The 22,049-nt window shown below is 35.7% G+C and overlaps 1 protein-coding gene across 3 annotated transcripts in view; it reads right to left on the bottom strand.

Moving 5' to 3' along the window:
• Nucleotides 1-22,049, bottom strand: part of CTNNA3 (catenin alpha 3) — a 2,007,818-nt gene that overhangs the window by 654,864 nt on the left and 1,330,905 nt on the right. The window lies entirely within an intron of this gene.

Below are 22,049 nucleotides of genomic sequence, written 5' to 3'. Positions count from 1 at the left end.
AGAAACTCAACTGCCTCAATGTTGATACTTTGCTAAGGGCAAAAGGCAATCTTAGCTTAACATTATCTTGACTTCCAGGTCCTGTAAGTCTACTTTAACATATAAAAATTCCTTTGGAAACTTCCGTTATCTCTACCCCCAAGATAGATGTTAGCAATCATCCTCCAAGCATATGGCCCACCAATATATATTTCATGACTAAGGTTTTATCAGACAGTAGTAAATGACCTTTCCCTAACAATAGCTAGCCAGCCCCCTCAAGGTCCTGGAAACCTTGCTTCCACACTCCTTAGATGCTTAGCCTATCCCTAACCCCCTCCCAACTTGAAAGTATATAATCAGCCCCTCCTCACAGCTCCAGGGCAGCTCTTTCTGCCCATGGGTCCTGTCCCTGTGTTTTAATAAAACCACCTTTTTTCACCGAAGATGTCTCAAGAACTCTTCCTGGACTATTTGCTCTGAAACCCAACATTGAGATACAAAAGAAGACCACTTGACCACCAATAGAGAGACACCTGCCACAGGTATCTGCTACTATGGATATAAAAAAATAAAAATAGTTTCTGGAACAAGACCTAAATTGAAAGTCATTAGCATAATAGATGTTCTAAACTGCAGAAATAAGGTTGAATTATTTCTTACATAGCGAGCTTCAGTAGCAGTATCTTTACATTTGTTTTCCTTTTAAAATTCTTAAAAAAGCAATACAGAGACAACCCACCTAGTATAAGGTAATCTAGAATTGGGAAGAGCCAGAGCTGGGTCTAGGTGGGGCTGACTGACAAGAGTGGCATTCCATGTTCTAGTCTATGAATTGCTAATGCTGTGTCTTCCATTTATAGATCTTTCAAAACTATAAGAAATTGGAAATTATTCCTTCTCAGGCTTTATCTTTGAAAATGGATGATTCTCATATACAAATTTTTTTGATTATTTTCCTTAATTTTACCTGGGTCTTTTCCACACCCACTTAAAAAAAATCAAAGTATAGTTATATCTACATGCAATATTTACAGCATATACTAACTTGTTCTGAGATTTTTTCTTCTCAAAAACCCTCAAGCAAATGTTAATAATTACCAACATTTTAAACCTATTTGTCAAAAAAGCAATACAGATTTCAATGGAGAATCTACAGTGATGCTCAGGCTCTTCTTTGTTATTATAATCCCTGCCTAAATCTCATCATCATACAGGAGTGGCTCCAATTATTTCCTCTTCAATCTACACTGTAATTATAGCAGAAGAATCTCATTTCTTTAATTTCTCCTCCTCAATCTCCCAGAACTGTAAATCCTTCCTCAAATTTAATCATATAATTGGGCATCTCTTTGGTGCTTTCATTGTATACTGCTTCTTCTAGATCACTTGCAAAAATATTTGTGTATTAGAATCCCAATAATTTTTTTCTATAAAGTCCTGATTAGCCTTAAATTTGTTCCCTTCATCTAAGCTACTTCCACATATTATAAAAATGTTCCCATAATGAATGCATCTAACAGTACAGTCTTTTATTAAACCATGAAAAAAATCTTAACACATCGTTAGGCAAAATGTTGTATAAAAGTCATCCAACCTTCCCTCCATAAAACATATTAAGCATTCTGTGATACTAAGACTTGAGAGTGGTCTTTATGTTCTGAAAGTTGAGAATTTTTTTTTTTCATAGATTGACCATTAGCTTACAAAATATGTATTCACCCTAGGGGAGAGTTAACTTCATTCCTCTCCCACTACTCAGGGAATTCTAACCCTACAACATTTCAGAGATACATATTGTCAAATGGCTGCTAAAGACTCATTTAAGAAGCTCCTATCTCTATGTGTGGAGAGTCTTTTGCAGTGCATATTTAAAAATTTTTAATCTGCAGACTTTGAAATAGAAATTCACTTTTAGAAATGAATTCTAATGAAATAATCACAAATATACATTGAAGTTTAACTTAAAGACACCACAGTAGTATATAATAAATAAATAGAACATAATAAATGACCAGAATGGAGATTAGTTAAGTAAATTACGAGACAACTCCTTAATAAAATATTATGCAGCCATGAAAAATTACATCGCAGAATACGTTTGAATAACATGGAAAGCAATTAAAAACATTTGAAGTGAAAGAATATGTGAAAAATATGAGTGTGATATAATGTAGTTTTATGTATAGAGATATCTATCTATCAGTGAAAATCTAAAAGATTATACCTCAAAGTATGACTATTACTTCTGGTAGAGGAATTATAAGGTATTTCTATTTTTAAATTTATTTTTGTTTTTTTTAAATAAAATATGAATTACATTTTTAAAGATGGGAAAAATGAAGCTCTATTAAACCTATTCAAGTTTTCCCTTTCAGCATCTCTGTTTATCTCTCAAGCTCATTTAAATTATGAGAGAAGCTCTGAGTAGCATGTAACAACATCTGATTCACAATTATGAGCTGATTTAAAAAGTTTCCTCTATTGCTCATAGTGAAATAGGGGAATTCATGAAAATTTCTGAATTATCCCTTTTCAGAATTTAGCTAAACCCTTTTAAGATATCTATTTGTTCTTCAGCATTTTAATTTTATTCTATCTACTTTGAGCCAAATGGAGAACCAATTTTTTTTGCCAACTCCATCAGTAATTTTATTTACTGCTTCAGCCCTTGAGACAAGTTAATGCAGAGGACTTAATGGTATTTTAGGATTTACTTGACACAGAAAAGTGATCCAAGGTTTCATCAGCTGTAATGTCCTTATGGTATTAAATATTTTAATGTGCTAACTATGACAGATACAGGATGGCCAATTTCCCAGTGAATGACCAGCCTCCTACTAAATTTCCCTTTCCCCTTTGTACCATGCAGCCGTAACCTATAAAATCTCTTTTCCTCCTATATAGGCGGGAGATCTTTACTAAAGACTTAATGTTGCATATTCTCTAAAGCTGAGAAGACTCTTTCTCAAGGGTGTGGGAAAAAATAATCAAACAAGCAAATTTGTCTAGGATCAAATAAATGAGCAGTATTCTACTGCCCTTTTACTTGTTTGGGAAAAGATTTATGTAAAAAGGCATTATCTTCTGGTTAGAAAGCATAAATGATGAGGACTGTTGTTCCTGTAATTAATCATACTATGGTGTAGACCTCTCTCAGTGACTTAGCAAAATGCATCTAGATATGAACTGTAATATTGAGGGAAAATATTACTGGTGAATAGGTAGGATATTTTCTTCTTTTAAGACTTTCATATATTAAAATAAGGCAAAATAAAAAATACAGAAACTAGAATGTATAGCTTTAAAATCACAGCCAGCACCCATGTTGTAAAAGAGAATATTGGCATGACTTAAACATCCCTACATTCTTATTTTTCTTTACGATTTTACCTCATACATATGCATTAATTGTATTGGTTTCTAAAATTTATGAAAACAAAAAAATTCTATGCCTGTCTTCTTTTAGTCAATATTACACTTGTGAGATTCATCCAGGTTTTTGTATGTAGCCTGCTTTTGTTTACTTTTCAAATTAAGGTCAGGGAGTTGTTTTTGTATTTTTTCAAGGATTTTAGTTGTGATTCATGAGAAGCTGAGTATAGCGATCTTATACTACATGCCAAAACCAAAAATGCTGTTATGGTCTCTAAACCCAAATAGTTTATAATTTGTCTAGCATTTTTTATATATATGTTCATTTCAGGGATTGGCCTACGATTTTTCTTTTTGAAATGACCCTATTTTTTGGTCATCACAGAACAAGTGGAGGAGTCTTCCCTCTTGTGCTAATTTTTGGTGGAATTTGTATAATATTCGTGTTATAGTTCTTAAATGTTTGAAATAAATCACCAGTGAAACCATCTTAGCCTGGATTTTTCATTGCACAAAGGTTTATTATAGATTCGATTTTGTTAATACTTATAGGACTTTTCATATTTTTAGCTGCTTGTGTCAGCTTTAATGAGCTGTATTTTTCCTGAAATGTGTCCACATTATCTAAACTTTCAGGTTTATCTGTGTGAAATTGTTCATAATATTATCTTATTATATTTTCAATCTATAAGCCCTATAATGATGCCTCCTTGATGTTCCTGACACACTAGTGATTTCTGAATTCTATTATTCTAGATCAGTTTCCCTTGGGGTTTATCAATTTTATCAGTCTCTTAAAAAAAACTTTAGTTTTATTAATTTTATATTTGTTATTTCATAATTTCTGCTTTTTATTATTTTCCCATTGTAAATGTGTTTCTTTTGCCCCTTTTTCAACTTCTTAGATTGATGCTTACATATTAATTTTCTGTCATTTTTCTGAGTTAGAAATTTTTCATTACTATTTGCTTCTAATTGTTTTCTAATTTCCATTGTGACTTATTCTTTGAGCCACGTTTATTTAAAAATAAATTAATTTTCCAATGTATTGAAACATATTGAATTTCTTACTATCTTTCTGTTAGTGATTTCTAGCTATTTTCATTGCAAGCAGATAACCTAGAGAGTACAATTTTAAACCTTTGAAAATTTTGGAGACTCACTTTATGTCTAAGAATATAGCCAGTCTTTGTACATAGTTTGAGTGTACTCAAATAGAATGTGTCTTTGGAAGTTGTTAGGTACAGGATTCTAAATGTTCCATTACATGAAGTTTTTAAAATTGTATAGTTCAAATCTCTATCCTTGCTAATTTTTTAACTGCTTAGTCTATCAATTTCTGAGAGAGATAAATTAAAATCTCACAATATGTTTGAAAATTTTTCTATTTCTAATACTTTTGTAAATTTTGTGTATTTTGAGGACGCATAATTAAGTGCACAGATTATTCATCTTTAAATTTTTTGAACTTTTTGAATTTATTATCAATTTTGGGTAATTCTCAGCTAAAATCTTTTTACTTTTTTATTTTTTTAAAGATTTTATTTATTTATTTGACAGAGAGAGACACAGCAAGAGAGGGAACACAAGCAGGGGAAGTGGGAGAGGGAGAAGCAGGCTTCCTGCGGAGCAGGGAGCCCCATGTGGGGTTCAATCCCAGGACCCTGGGATCATGACCTGAACCAAAGGCAGACACTTAACGACTGAGCCACCCAGGCGCCCCTCAGCTAAAATCTTTTTAAATATTCTTCCTCTTCTCCTGAGACTCCAGTGATAAATATGCTGGATCTTTTCATTCTGTTTGTAACAGCTGTTACTCTTTCCTCTGCATTTCAATCCTTTTCTCTTTGTATTCTTTCTGGGGAGTATTTTGTGGCCTATTTCCTAGTCCTCTGTTTACGTGTACCTAATGTGCTATTTAACACATTCCCTGAGTTCATAATTTCAGCTATTTTTTTCCATTTCTAGAATTTCTATGTGTTTTTCTATGTGGTGAATCACTTTCTATAAATTATCGTCCCCATAGGCAATCTTGTTTTTTATCCTATTGTACATAAAAAGCACAGACACCTTCCTTCCTTCCAGTGTCCTTGCTATTTCCCTTTCTTTTTCTGGTGTCCTTATGTTTCTACTTCTTTGCTTAGTTTTTCTCTTGCTGTTTCTTGTTCATATAACTTTAATCTCATGGCATGCTTGGTTCTTTGATTATGTGTTGAACATTTTGTTTAAACAATATTTGTAGAAATAATGAGAGACCCAGAATGATGATTCCATCTGAAGAAGTTTCATGTCTCCTGGGCATTATCAATCCTAAGGACTGCCTTAGTTCAATTTCAGGATCTAAGGTTTGTTTGGCCACTCAAATGACTTGAAAATAGGCTCCAGTCTATGTTGAGGCTGGTTTAATTATGTTTCACTCTTATTCCTACAGATTTTTCAAGGTCCCAGCCCAAAAGAGATGGTGTTTGTCCATCCTCTGACAGTTCCTTGCTCTGACTTCTGTTCCATATTCTTGAGATGCTGTAAAAAAATCTGATCTGCTCAGCTTCTTCCAGAACTGCAGACACCCCTAGGCTAGAGTTGCCATGTTTGGAAAATAAAAATAAGGAATTCCTGGTTATATTTGCATTTCAGATAAACATCGAAAACTTTTTAGTGTGAGTATGCACCAAGGAATATATGAGATAATTATACTTAAAAAAAAAATTCCTTTTCTGAAATCCACGTGTAACTGGCATCCTGTGTTTTATGTGATAACACTATCCCACATCAAAAACGACCAGAATAACTAGATCATTTCTCTGGATTTCCATTTTCACCTAGATCTTAGCTTCGTTCATCCTCACTATTTTGTTACCTCTTTGAGGCTTGTAAACAGCATTTTGTCCAACTATTTCGGTCGTCTTCAGTGAGAAGTTTTGTCTAATTACCTTGTCTACCATTGGCAGAATCAGAAAGCTAATATCCCATTTCCTAGGTCCATTTAATATTAAATATATATTTCATCAAGAAGCTTTAACATTTGAAATGATGAACATGATATTTTACATTTTTCATTTTTATAGTTATATCTCTTATTCCTACTATCTATTAAGTATTGCTTTCATGATTTGCTCAGCTCAGAACTAAGCTTCTGAAAGAACATGCATTTTCTGTTTTTCATTGGATTGAACAATCCGCACATTGTGTATGCATATGGGAGAGGGGTATGCCTGCTACAAAATGTCAGAAAACAATATGCATCATTATTTTCAGCACATTGATTTTCCACAAATTCTCTGAAATATAAAAGCACCTAGTCGGGACCCAATAGATTTTATGATTAAGTGACTCTTGAATAAACGATCATTCTCTATCTTTCAGACATTATTCACAAAGATGAAAATAATAGTGTCCATCATTAGCTATCCCAGATATGATATGATGAGGACACAAAAATTGGTATATATTATGCTCAGCCTCTGGTCATCAAACACATCATGAATATATGAGGCATACTTCACAGTGAGGGTTTGTTAAAATGATGATAAAGACATAGAATGATGAGGGTATTTTCTGCAACAGTGGGGTTTTTGTGTCTCTCAACGTGCCATCTGATTGATAGTAATGTCTACGTGGAGTGATAGACAAGCCTTCATTATTTCTGGCAGTTCACATATGAAAATGTGCTGCCACAACTGGAGTTCCTAAATTTATCTCCTTCCTTGGCTTCCAAAATTGTTGAGTTACTCCTTTTCCTGATTATGAATGAAATATTCTTAGTCTTTCTTCTTTATAAAACATTCATCTTTGGAATATCCTGATTATCAGATGATTTCAAAATATTTTTTACTTTACTTTTTTTTCCTGTTACCAGTTTTGAGTTCGTTTTATTTGATTCATTTACTCCATTCAGAATCCCCTGGAGAAATAGTTACTACCTGTAACAATTGGCTAGTGGCTTAGTCTCAAGTGTTTCCACCATATATATTAAAAATAAAATTATTATGAACTTCAAGGGCAACTGTACTCCTTAGCCTTGAGAATGACATCATCAGAAACACTACAAACTGCCAGAGAGCTGAGAATGGGTGTAAAATGAGAAAATAAGCACTGGAGAACTCTGGGATATGGATAAGCAAATGCTGTCATTTGGATAAAGCTTGCGTACATTTGGCCAGAGCACTAGGTTTCTGGTCTTGACCTCCCAGGTCCTGCTGTCAGACATGACGCCTTCAGTTACACTTGCAGCAGCTGCCGTCTGCCAACTCCAATCCTTCATAAAAAGCTTTAACACTTCCACTTTGTTGTATGAGTTATGTTTTTAATTTAACTGCCTTTCTTTCCTACTCTTGCCAGGATTTTGTACATATTATAATTTTCTTTTGGGGAAAGGGAAGAAATAACTGCTTTACTGTTTAAAGAGGCATATTAGGTATTGGAAATCTTTGACACTTTTCCAAGATTCACTAGTGGCTTCCAGAATTCTGGGTGAACAATTCAGCCAATATTTCCACCTTATGATAATAATTCGGTATATTATATACACATCTACATAGAAATACCCAAATTCACTGATCTTGCTAGGGTCTATTTTTTTAACTTTTCACATCGTGTGTGTGTGTGTGTGTGTGTGTGTGTGTGTGTACGTGTGAGTGTGAGTGGGTACATGCAAGTGTATGTCTTGTGGTTTGTGTTGTTATGCTACTAATGGATAAATATTTAAAATATCTGACAACTTCATCAATGTTTATGGCAAACCTGTTAGCAAGAATCTGAAAAAGAATTTAAACTGCAATGGGAAAGTTACTGGTTATAGCTGGAACTTCTATGAGGGTAGAGAAAATTTTTTATTCAATCTCATTAAAACATTTCTCTCTCAGCATCTCTTTGGAACTCTAGATTCATGTCCAAATGTCTTCTTGATATTCCAACTTAAATTTTAGAAAAGTCATTCAAAACAACAGGATCTTCATCCTCCACATCTATTTTTCTTTCTGTGTTCCATACATCAGTGAATGACACCATTCTCTCCCCATTTATGCAAGGCAAAACTGGTGATACATCTTTGATAGCTCTTTTTCCTTCAAATTCTTTATATCCAGCCCAAATATCTCTCCAGTCTATCTTCAGTTTTGAATTTTTACCAGACCCTCCTTACAAACACCTAGTAATAACTTGTTCAAATAGCCCCCTCCGAACATTCTGACCCTTCTCCAATCTATTCTCTGCTCTGAGTCTTATTGATATTTTCAACACAAACCTATCCCTAGGTTTGTCTTCCTAACCCCCTTTCTTAGAAACACTTCACTGGGCGTGCCTGAGTGGCTCAGTCTTTAAGTGTCTACTTTTGGCTCAGGTCATGATCCCAGGGTCCTGGGATTGAGCCCCGCATTGTGCTCCCTGCTCAGTGGGAAGCCTGCTTCTCCCTCTCCCACTTCCCCTGCTTGTGTTCCCTCTCTTGCTGTGTCTCTCTCTGTCAAACAAATAAATAAATCTTAAAAAAAAAAAGAAACACTTCATTGGTTTTCATTGGTTCTTAGAATAAGGACAAAAATCCTTGATTTGACATATAAGGCTATGCATGTTCTGGTTTTTACCTACATCTCCGACCCTATCCTACAACTTCTTCTTCAATGAGGGGAAATGTGACTCTTCCCAGGGTACATTTGGCAGCATCTAGAAACATTTCTTCCTTCCCGCCCTCCCTCCTTCCTTCCTTCCTTCTTTCTTTCTTTCCTTCCTTCCTCATTTCTTTCCTTCCTTCCTTCCCTTTCTTTCCTTTCTTTTATTGTCCCAACTAGGGAGGGAGGTTTGTTATTTGCATCTGGTAATAGAGGCCAGGGATGCTGCTAAACATCCTACAATGCATAGGAAACTCTCACAAAGAAGATGAAGACAAAGACAAAGTTGAAGACTAAGACAAAGAGGAAGATGAAGAAGAAGAAATTGTCCAAAATGTCAAAAGTATGAGGTTGGGTTCTATGGGTTTTAGCCAAAATGCCAAATGGATATTATGATGCTGTATCTAGATTCTCTTGCAAAGAAAAACTTGTTAGGATGCTTATCAAATAGGTTCATCTGTCAGTTCTGTCAGGGATTGATTGCCTCCTCAGCTGAAAAATACTTTCTTACACAAGATAGCACTCTTTCCAGAACAGCCTACATCCAATGACTAATAGAAGTAGGGGTTCCAAGATCAGGCCATCTTGGCCTGACACATCCTCTGGTGGGCCATAAAGTTCTATAGTTCCCATAGGGTCAGCTTGCATTCTCTTTCTGCCCAGTTCTGCTTCTTTTCCATTCCCTTCCCAGGTGTTAATCCCAAAGGCACTCCCTAATAAATATCCTACACTGTAATCAGCATTTCAGATTCTGCTTTCTGGAGAACTCAGTCTGCTACATCGACTTTCTTTTAATTTCTTGTGCCACCATGCACACCCATCTTGAATCTTGGGAACTTTATGCATGCTCGTCTTTCTGTATGAATGCTCTTTCCTCATTTACCTGGTTAATATGCATTCAACCATTAGACCACAATTTAAACAACTAATGATCCTCTTCTACTCTCTCTGACTAGTTCAAAATCCCACCTCCACCCCAGTTTTTAAGTTTTTGTAACACCGTGTAGCACTTCATTTTCAGTGCTTCTCTTACTCAATTTTACTTTCGTTGGAATGATATTTAGAAAATGTCTGTCTCCATTTCTACATCATAATTTCTCATTTTGTTCATCATTGTACCATAGGGACTGACCCAGTATTTGACACATAGAAGGCACAAAATAAAGACCTGTAGGAAGAAGGGAGATGGGGAGGGATGTTGTGACTTACACAGAGAGTTTTTAGAAAATGTTTGATTGGGAAAAAAAAAAAGTCATAATGTGTTTTTTCATCTTTTTAAAAATTTAAACTCAACAAACGAGACTTGATCCTAAAATTTCCACTTTTTACTAAGGATATCATAATGAAAACTCCCTGTTTTTGTTCCAACTTCTTAACAAAGCAGGAAGGCAGGATTTTAGGTTTTAGAGTCAGATTGCTCTGGTTTTAAATTTTGAGACGGAGACTTAAGCAAATTTCCTAACTTTTTGAGGCTCGGTTTTCTTATCTGTGAAACAATAACCTACCTCATATAATGACTGTCATCTGAATTTCCTGCAAAACACAACACATAATAGATGTACAATAAGTAGTTTTCTATTATTATGCTGACCTCAAAACTAAAAAAGATAAGAAAATTGTCTCTATATTTTTGCAATGTGTGGTTACTGCAAACGGGATTACAGCACACAAAGAGAAGCACACTGCTACACCACTGCGATAGTATTATTGACGTTTTGCACTTTATTTTTTTGAAATGAATAACTTCATGTCCTAGGCTATTTGTAAAGCTAAATCCATTTAATTTTATAAATTTGTTATTTCAATAAGACCTTTATGTGTTTAGTCATGATATATATTGTGATGACTCTTTACAAATATATTTAAATTCAAGAAGAAAAAAAATGTCACGGAGACATCATTTTAAATTAAACATTAATGAGTTATAAAATAAATGGTTTTATAAGACTTTTTTCTAAAACCAAGTTGGTTAGAATCTAGAAATCTATCAGTGTTCATCTTCATTTTTTAAATCCCTTCTTTTCTTTTACCATAATGTGTGAACGGACTAAGAGCAAGATACAGGCCCATGTATACTAGACAAATTATATTAGTGGATTTATATCTAACAATCATTGTTAAATATTTACAATGTTCCAGGCACTGTATCCAAGCTTTACATATATTGTATTTAATTAACTATCACAAGAAAAACCTACTATATATATAATATATATATAAAATATATAAAAATTATATATAAATAATAATTTACCACATTTTACTGAAAGAGAATAAACCTTCCCAACATCACTTGGCTACTGCACGGTAGACCAAATTGTCAACTCAGACTTTTGAAATGAAAGGCTTGTTCTTTACATTACTCCTATAAAACCTCAGCAATGTAATATAACTAAGGGAAAGAGGAAAAAAGCCTCTGTCATATCAAAGATCTGATGAGGAATTAGAATATATTTTCATAGTAACTTCTTTTATAGAATAAATAAAACAAAATGGACTGTGTCACTCTTGTCTTCTAAGGGAGATGGAATATGTCCTAATAATAGAAATAAAATGTTATGCAAAGCTTTCTTCTTTGTAAAGTAGCTGGAAGAGAAGGGTTTAACCAGGCACAAACAGGAGTGTCAGATTATGCAAAAAAAGACCAGAGTTGGGTGAAACCACCTAACAGGGAAAGATTAAGGAAGTCTGCATAGAGGAAGCTTCCAGAACAGAGAGCAAGGAGATTTTATTGACCTAGGTAAAGGTACCAAAAAGAAACACACAAAAAATGCTGTAGGCTTTGAAATTTCTACTAAAAGCAGACTTCTGAGAAATTCTCAGTGTTGCAGTGGCTGTAGGATTTATGAGAATAGGTATTTTTCACATCCAATTCTTAGTTGTTTGCATTGCCCTATATTCCATATATTCCTATATGGTTTGCGTTGTTCTATATCACCTAAAACCTTTAGTCAGATTGGTTACATATGTTGTGATTATGTTCAGAGAGGGAGGAGGAGATCAAAGATAATTAAGTACCATATATGGGATTGTTATGAGCAAAGGGAAAAGAACAGAGGGAGGAGATAAGATTTAAGAGAGGGCAAGAGTTCGATGAACAGAACCTGAAGCCATCCATAGATTTAATTCAGTCCCTCTCAAAATTCCAATGGCATTTTTCACAGAAATGGAAAAAATAACCCTAAAATTGGTATGGAACCACAAAAGACCCCCCAAAAGGCAAAACAATCTTGGGAAAGAACAAAGTTGTAGGTATCACACTCTCTGATTTCAAACTATATTACAAAACTATGGTAAGCAAAACAGTATGGTACTGGTGTAAAAATGACACATAGACCCATAGAACAGAATAGAGAGCCCAGAAATAAACCTACACATATATGGTTAACTAATATTTGACAAATCAACCAAGAATACTCAATGGAAAGAGGGTGGTCTCTTCAATAAATGGTGCTGGGAAAAGTGGGTATCTACATGCAAAAGAATGAAATTGGACCCATAGATTATACAACTCACAAAAATTAACTTGAAATGGATTATGAAGCAAAAGATTTGAAAGTGTAAAACCCTACAATAAAACAGGGAAAAACCCTTTGACATTGATTTTTGACTCAAACTAACCTCATTTTAGTAAGCATTTCACAATTCACGTGTTACATCAAATCATGACATTGCATACCTTACACTTATACAATGTTATTTGTCAATTATATCTCAATAAAGCTGGTGGGGGGGAAAGAGAGAGAGAGAGACCAGATTTTTGAGTCAGAAATCACTATGAAAACATATGGCCCAGAATTTAAATATATATATATTTTTTTAATTTTAAAATAATATAAAATACACATACATACCTATTAGTGAAGTCATAGGACATTGTGCATTTCACAAAATGTTGGTCTTGGAAAGGAAACTAAGGTTAATTTTACTGAAATCTCACTGATCAAAGAAAATTTTAGTTAAATGCTCAGCATGGCTATTATATATAAGGTAATTTGCAAATTGTTTTTATACACACTGTTTTTAATCCTTACTACAACCTTATGATGCAGATATTATTATCCTCATTTTAAAGAGAAAAAAACTGAGCAGAGAGAGGTTAAATAAGTGGCTGTAGTTCACTCAAGTAAGTAAATAGCTTAACTGGGATCTAACTCCAAATCCAGTGCAACCTTCCCTGCACATTCTCACCACCTTAAGAAATAGTTAAGCCCTCTTTATCCTTTACTCTTCTCAGTCCATAGTACAATCATATGAAGAATATTTTAAAGGAAAACTATCAAAAACATACTCAATTACTATTTTACTACACTCAATTACTTCACAATATTTAAGACCCCATTAAATAATATCAGGTATATAACAGCCCTGCCCATTGGTTGGAACATTGAAGATGCTCAGTCTTATTTGTGTTGTTGTCATTGCATTATATGAGTGTTTATTGAAGAGAGATCATTTCAGGCTATCCTGTTTAGTTTACTGATTATAAAATATTCTAACAGCTATAATTATTATCTTATCAAATATACCCTCAAATATAAAAAAGTGTTTTAGTCTCCTAAGAAGTGTTTCACTGAAAATATCTTTACACTATTTTTTCAATAAGCTCATCTTTCATATGCAGTTACATTTCATGCTAGTTCTAACTTATAAATCCTGTAATGAGGAGTTTTATATATATATATATATATATATATACACACATATACATGTATATGTATACACATATATATGGAATGAGGATTTTTACTGCATTTCTCAAAAAATAAGATAACTTCTTGAAAATAGGTAACACAAGCTTAATGTATACACACATGTTTTAAGAGAGGGTGGCTTTATCATCATCACTTGCTTTTGCTTTTTATGTGCTGGTGTAGAACTGTCACTGCAATAGAACACAGCAGGTGACCTCAGAACACTCAACCCCCCACCCTTGTGTTCTGTAGATTACAGGAGCTTTGTACTTGCAAAGTTCATAATTATATTAAATAACACAGCATAGAATAACTACCACTCTTTTCTTCCAAATCTCTATCATTACTAAACCTCCCAGCCTTCCACATCAGCCATAAATGCATTAGGCAGCACAGCTGCTTCAGACTAGAGCACAGTTTTACAAACACAAAAGAGCAAATCAAATTAAATAACCACATCTTCTTTATTTTGCAAATTATAGAAGAATTAAAAGTCATTCTTATCAAAGATTTATTTTTCTCTATGAATACAGGCATTCCAAATCCTGATTTGGTTTTCTGTGCTGAAAATATGCTGTCATTTTGCAATTCATTTAAAAAAGATGAGGAAAGAAAAGTTGTTGCATTCCAGGAAAAAAAAAAAGATCTTGTAAAAACCTAATTACATAATAACTTTGCTAGTTCTTTTGTACTCTTCCTCATAGGAAGAATTGACACCATTTACCCACATAGATAATGAGGGCCCCAGCTAATCACCCCCTCTGTCTTCAGAGACTTTGCCAAAAGTTGTCTGTTATGTTCAAGCTTCCAGAACTTCAAGGTCTGTACTGGCTCAGGGTTAAAAAGTGAGAAAGGTCCTTCTGAACCAGAGCCCATAACAAGCAGGTGCACAATGGCCAGACTTTAGGGAAAGGCCTGGTGTCCTCCAGGAGTCAGCTGGGCTGCAGCCTCCACAGCTCTACTTCTCCATTCCCACCCATGGGCTTCTTCATTCAGAATCTAATCCTCTTCCCCATAGCTCCTCCAAGCCCCTCTGGAAATGGAAAGTAATGATACCCTTAGGGTTTGACTATTCGACTGCTTGACTACTAGTTGGCATATAAAAAGTGCTAGGTCAATTTTTGTTAAGTGAGTGAGTGGTTGAGTGGATGTCATGATGTGAATGAAGAAGTTTCCTCTTCTTGATTCCTCAGGGGCCTGGAAAGCATAGAACATCTCCTCCTCCAACCTGCACAGGCACTCACCCTGACAAAGTTGCCTTAAGTGTCAATGTGATGGACATATGAGAAGAGGGAAGAACAAAGAGGAGAGCTATCATGCAATAATGAACTTGCATTATTTGAGCTAGCTAATTTATATATGTTACTTATTCAACTCTTATAATGAACAAGCAAGGGAAGTACTTTTATCTTTTTCAGGTGAGAGAATTGAGTTGCTCTTAAATGAAAACACTGGCTCAAATAATAAAGCTAGTAAAAGTTGGAAATAGCATTAGAACCCATATATCTTTGGCTATTTCTATAGGACAGTTCTGCCTTTTCTCTACACATCTGAGAATCAAATACATTCTACCCCCTTTCTCTTTGGGGAAATACATCCCAAGTGTCAAACTACTGGGTCATAAAACAATAATTGAAACATTTCACTTCTTTACAATGGGAATTTCTTGTATCAATGCTGTTATAAAAAGATAATCTGTAAGTATTTATAATCTAAAGCCAAGAATTTTTTTTAAATATTTAATTTATTTATTTGACACACAGAGAGAGAGCACAAGCAAGGGGAGCAAGAGAGGGAGAAGCAGGTTCCCTGCTGAGCAGGGAGCCCAATGCGGGGCTCCATCCCAGGACCCTGAGATCATGACCTGAGCTGAAGGCAGATGCTTAACCATCTGAGCCCCCATGCACCCTAAAGCCAAGAAATTGATAGCACCTGTAAAACAATTATTCCACATGCTATTAAATATTACTTGATCCAGTGGATACACCAAGTTCTCACTGTATATCTCAACAGTGCCATTTTAGGTTCTGAGAATACAACGGGAGGTGGAGAGAAAAACATAGTCAAATATACATGTAACAGTGAGATAGAAGCCAAGCAATAACTAATCCATATAAAATGATGTGTAAGCTGAGAGATGAGAGCTAGCCATTCTTCTAAGGCATGGGGTTTAAGAACGGGAGCCATAAGTCAGGTTAGGGAAGACTGTCCTCAGAAGTAACATTCAAGTTGAATCCTGAACAATGAATACTCCATAAAGTAAAAGAAAAAGGTAAGATAATTAAACAGAAAGTTTCACCAAACAACAAATGAAATAGGGAAAGCCTGGGCCTAAAGCCCAGAAAAACCTGTACTGGTTGAAGGATGGCAGGTTGCCTGTTGCAGGCAACATCAGCTCTTACTTGAAGTGGCTGCAATTCATTTTCCAGATCGCTGCTTTAGCAACATAAACTCAAGAAACTTTTTCTAAGTCCCAAGACTAGGTCAGATCCCTCAGGTATATGCTTTCCCAGCTCTGAGCAACTTGTTCTCATAGAACTGGTTTTGTTTTTGAATCAACATTTATATGATTTGATTATATGCCCCATCCTCCAATGGGCAGTAAACATTACGAGGAGAGGAACTCCATCTGGTATTGTCCTAGCACAATATCTAACATATTATCAGACAGTGGAAAGAAAAAAAAGTCAAGTGAATAAATGTTGAGAGAAATCACAACAATGAGACCGTAGGTAGGAGCCAGGATGCCAAGGATTAATGAATATTGTTCTGTGGGCAATGGGAACTGAATTTTGTTGCAGTGTTGTTGAGAGTCAGAGCCTGGGGGAAAGAAGACCAGTTAAGCAAAGTTTCAGTATTCTCACTAAGAGGTAATGAGGTCCCAAACTAGAACAGTGATTGGACTTGGAGAAAAGGAAATGGACCTGAGTGAAATACTCAAATCATTAGGATTTGGTGACTGATCAGGGAGTGGCAAGGAGGAGTCTGATGATTATCCCTAGTGCCTTAGATCCTGTCAATGAATACAAAACTGAAATTTCAAAGAAAGGGATTGTTCTTTTCAAAAGGAACACTTTTTTAAAAAAGATTTTTATTTATTGACAGAGAGAGAGACAGCGAGAGAGGGAGCACAAGCAGTGGGAGTGGGAGAGGGAGAAGCAGGCTTCCCGCGGAGCAGGGAGCCCAATGCGGGGCTCGATCCCAGGACCCCGGGATCATGACCTGAGCCGGAGGCAGACGCTTAATGGCTGAGCCACCCAGGTGCCCCTCAACAGGAACATTTTGATGATAAATATGTAACTCAGATTCATAGGCAGCTTAGCTTACAGAATTGAAATCATATCTTAAATAGTCAAACAGGTCAAAATCAAATCCAAAAGCAATTCTCATAAATTGAGTGGGGTTATTTATTTCATTTTGGGATTGCTTGAAAATGCTTTTGAAACAGAAATATATGGCATAAAAAACATACCAGAACAAAACGTATACAGTAAGAAGTGAATCTCCCTCCCATCTATGTCTCTTAGTCCCCTACATGCTTTATCCAGAAGCAACTGTTATCAGATTCCTGTGAATCTTAAGTAGGAGTATTATTCATCATCCAAAAATAGTTAAAGGAGAAACCAAAATAAATTTATTTCCAAAACAGTGATTTGAAGTAAAACTTCTAGAAACTGTCAGTGAAAATGGATATTAGCAAATAAATTTAAACTACAAATGCAACATAGGTTTCTGCTATACCTCTCTGTTGAATCTAGATAATGATGATAGATAGATAGATAGACAGACAGACAGACAGACACAGATAGGGCAAGCAAGCCTTGGTAACTTTTGAGGCCTAAGATTCATTTTTTGATATCACTCAATGTTATATTGAATCCTGTAAAGAGAACTCTTTGACAGTTGAGGCACACAGACAAGGAATCCTATGACTAGAGTAGATAGCTTGGAGTCCCATAGACGAACATAGAAGAGATGAAGTTAATGTGTATTATACATTCTCCAGAAACCAAGACCTCCAATAGTCTATCCTCCATTACCTGATATTAGAGTAAAATAACACCCTGAATGAAAGGGAATTTTGAGAACAGCCCCTGAAAACAATTGCAGTTGTAAGAAGATAGCATTTCCCTTAATTTCCCTTAATTTGTACTTTATACAAATTCATCATCCTGGCATTTTACTGAGATATTGTTTTCCTGCATCCCTCTTTTAGGTTACTGCCACTTGATCATATTCAGTTCTGCTCTCCTTTCTCTAAGCTGGCTTCTATCCATATCTGTTAATCATTTGTGTTTCCGGCTCAAAGACTCAGGGCCCCACCACAGCAGTTCTCCAGGTTACAACAGTGAAATTTTCATTTGCTCTGCTGATCAAGCAATCTGGGCCCTGAAAATATAACTGACACAATGCAGCACCATCCACTGAAATAGCCACACTAAAATACAGGGATTCTTCATTCATACTTTGCGTCTACAGTAGTTATTGTGGTTTTACTTTCATTTGCCTCTGTTTTCCTTCACTTTGCAATTAGGTAATCAAGGGGAAGCAGGTTGTAGATAGGGCCTTATGAAAGAGCAAACGATTATTAGTCAGAAAAGTGATGCTTCACAAACATTCTTTCCAAATAGAATTGGAACAGGGAACTGACAAATCATCTTTCATATACAAACTGGTGCCTGAGTGAAGCGGTAGCTAAGAGTGCTTCACTTAAAACCAATCTGAGACTAACCTGATTGTCTACAGAGTCCTTTCAACAGAACTGACAAGGAATATATCTTTATTTTGATAACATTTATAGGCAAAAGGAGAAAACACTGGAGAAACATCCAAATAAGGCAATTTCAATGTATGAATTATGTCCCCTAAGTTCACCGACAATATTACTAAGAGCTGACATCAATTCAACTAGGGTTGCTTTTTTCACCTCTCTGGAAGTGACTGAAAAATTTATTAATGACATATCATAAGGGTGGCCATTTCTATACATTGAGTTGAATATAGAACATAGAATTTCTAGAGCTTGGAATCTGGTTCAACTGCCCTTCATTGCACAGTTGAGGAAGTTGCACTCCTGGAAGAATAAGAGATTTGCCTGAGGTCATACAGCTAGGAAGCAGCAAAACCAGAGCTTTAAGCCAACAATGCTGGCTGCAGCCCTGCCTTCTTTTTTGCACTCTTCTACTTGTATCAATCAGACACTAGCAGGAACAGATGGAACACTCAGAAATAGTGACCAGAGACTGATGACAGGACAATTAACAGCCATTGGGCAGAGGTAAGGGAATTCAACATGTGAGGTGAGCCCACAAGGGCTAGCAGGAGAGGAAATATTTGCTTCCTATCTCTATGACCTGAAGGAAGAAGAAGGAGGAGAGGTGACTGAAATCCAGAGAGAATTGTATCTATAGCAAAGCCGCTGCAGGAACTGTGACCTTGGAAAGTAACACAGCCTTTAATAAACTGTAGCTCTGTGAGGATGGAGCTAGGAAACAAAACCCAGACCTCACTTTTCTCCAATTTTCCAATCTCCTACTAGTGTCTCCCATTGGCCTTGTCCAACCAGAAGCCAGAAGGCAGAGGAGCCCTGCTGACGCTTTCATACGTCCACAAGACGGGAGAGAAGGGATGTAGGGGGCAAATGGAGAATATCCAGTACATTTCTCAGGTTTACCAGCCTTCTGCCTTGCAATTTTTTCTTCCTTGCCGTATCCTATTTTCTTTCACTGGGACATAAATTATCAAGGTTCATGAGTGAATGATGGCCCATGTAAAAATAGCATCGTATTTCATGATGGACTTTATCAAAAATTTCCTCAAATGTAATAGAAGTCTGGAGATGGAGTACAATAGGCAACAGGTATATTTTGCAATATTTAAAAATAAGTGATCATCTCAGTACTATGACTCATTAGCTGAGAAAAAAAACCCACAATAATAGTATGTTTTATGTACACAACAATTTTAATTTATAAGCAGGACATATTTATTCAAAAATTATGATAAGACATCATTATTCTCAGAACATGAACTTCGGCAGTTAGGTGTTAGCATCCCCCTTGAGTTCTAGAAAATGAACTTGTGGATATTAAACATGATTGCTTAGAGACCTCAAACATACCAGCTTTGGGCAGTCAGCTATTATCTACACTGACAATTATTTATGGCTGTGAATCACCTATGCCTGATGTGATGTCCAAAAGTATCTCAGTAAGATATTATGAGCAATATCAGATGTGGGTTGTGTAAAAGCCATTTCAGTAATAAAACAGAGTTCAAAGAGCTGATTCAATAGAAGCATTACTAATAAAATAATATAGGTAGAGGGTGCCTGGGTGGCTCAGTTGGTTAAGCGACTGCCTTCGGCTCAGGTCATGATCCTGGAGTCCCGGGATCGAGTCCCACATCGGGCTTCCTGCTCAGTGGGGAGTCTGCTTCTCCCTCTGACCCTCTTCCCTCTCGTGCTTTCTATCTCTCATTCTCTCTCTCAAATAAATAAATAAAATCTTTAAAAAAAAATATAGGTAGAAATCTCAAAAAAGGTGTTTCCTTTCTTTTTAAGAGCAATGCTACAAAAGAAGAGATGAAAATAGGGAAGGCATCCACTCACTTTGAGTGACTCTCTTTGAGCTCAGGTGAGCTTTGAGACACCTTTCTGTGGCTTAGCATACATCTTCCAAAATGGAGTGCAAGGGAGTCACTCTGTTATGGATAGGAAAAATGATTTAAAAAAAAGCAGTCTGGCTTGAAACTGAACCCTTTTAAGGATACTTTAGTTAGAAGGTTTAGTTCTCTGTGGGTTCAATGTACTTCCCCATTACTACTGAGACCTAGATCCTGTAGAAAATCTTAATTAAAGGCAATAGACACTATTTGTTCTACTAAGGTTTTCTAAAATAATGGATTTAAGAAGGCAAAACATGTCAGAATAGGCTAATTTGACTTTTTTTTTAAGATTTTATTTATTTGACACAGAGAGAGAGAGAGCACAAGCAGCAGGGAGAGGCAGCCTGAGGGAGAGGGCAGGCTTCCTGCCGAGCAGGGAGCCGGACGTGGGGTTTGATCCCCAGACCCTGGGATCATAACCTGAGCTGAAGGCAGACACTTAACTGACTGAGCCACCCAGGTGCCCTTAATTTGGCTTTTAAAACCTACCTGAATTATCTCTTATATTTTCTGATGGAAATATTTTCTAAACCACAAGAGCTAGTGAAACAGATCCTTTATCCTATAAAAGAAGAACCAAATGTATGCTAACTGAACAAAATGCCTTAAGTAAAGTTTCTGTGAGCATAATTTTTAATCTCCTCAGATGAAAACAATTTTGAGTGAAGGGCTCTATAAAAAGTGTCCCGATGTTCTCCTAATACACCAATAAATAAAATATCTCTGAATGTTGAGATTCTCTTAGCCTTTGGCATATGTTCCTAACTCATCCTAGCTCCAATGAAACATTACATAAGCAAGCTAATAATCCAGGTAACTAAGAATGTTAAAAATTACTTCAGAGTATTACTAAGGCTTGAATGATGAATATTTATTCTCTTTCTACTATTTTAAAAATCAGAAATAATTTATCCATAGTTTGAATTTTACCAAAGCACTTGCTCTGGAACTTCCTGATATATTAGCATCTTCTACCCATAATAGAATTGTATATGTAAGTTTCATCATGACCACTAGACCATAAGAAGTAAGCCTGAATCAGTCATCTCATTGCTTTTTGGAGTTAAGCTATCTCCAAAGGCATTACAACTATCTGCCTTGCATTTCAAATTAAACACATGCTTTCATATAAATTCTCTCATTTGGTCTACCTAATAGGACAACAGGGCAGCAATTATTGCCCCATTTAATGGATGAGGAAACAGCCTTAGGAGAGTTAAAGTGGTTTACTCAAAGCTGCGTGACTGAGCAGTTATGGACCTCTGACTCATCATTAGGCCCAGTTCAGGAAAACACATATTTACTGAGTGCTTTAAAATGACGATCCTAAGTCTTTTGGGTACAAGGTATGGTACAGATAGTAAACTCATAGATTAAAAAAAATCTAACACCTTTAGACTACTTATTATCTGAGAGGCCCTTTTATAAGAACTTTATAGATTTATTTTGTTTAATCCCATAATAAGCCTTTAGGCTAGTACTGTTGTCGTTGTCATGTTATAAATGAGGAAGCTGAGAAAAGGATTATCAACTTGTACAGAATCACAGAGGCAATTTTGACTTCAGAGTCCATGTTCTTAACCATAATACATACTGTTTCTAGGGATTCCAAATCCTATGGACACCTTTTCATAATACTAAATGGCTTCCATGAAAGAATATGAATACAGAATGAGTCTAGGCAAACACACACACACACACACACACACACACACACACACACACACACACA

This window comes from Callorhinus ursinus, unplaced genomic scaffold (assembly GCF_003265705.2).
Source record: "Callorhinus ursinus isolate GAN/ISIS: 27379988/994484 unplaced genomic scaffold, GSC_fseal_2.0 scaffold31, whole genome shotgun sequence".
NCBI classification, from domain to species: domain Eukaryota; kingdom Metazoa; phylum Chordata; class Mammalia; order Carnivora; family Otariidae; genus Callorhinus; species Callorhinus ursinus.
Note: the sequence above shows the minus strand (reverse complement) of the source record. Positions and strands in the feature narration are given on the sequence as shown.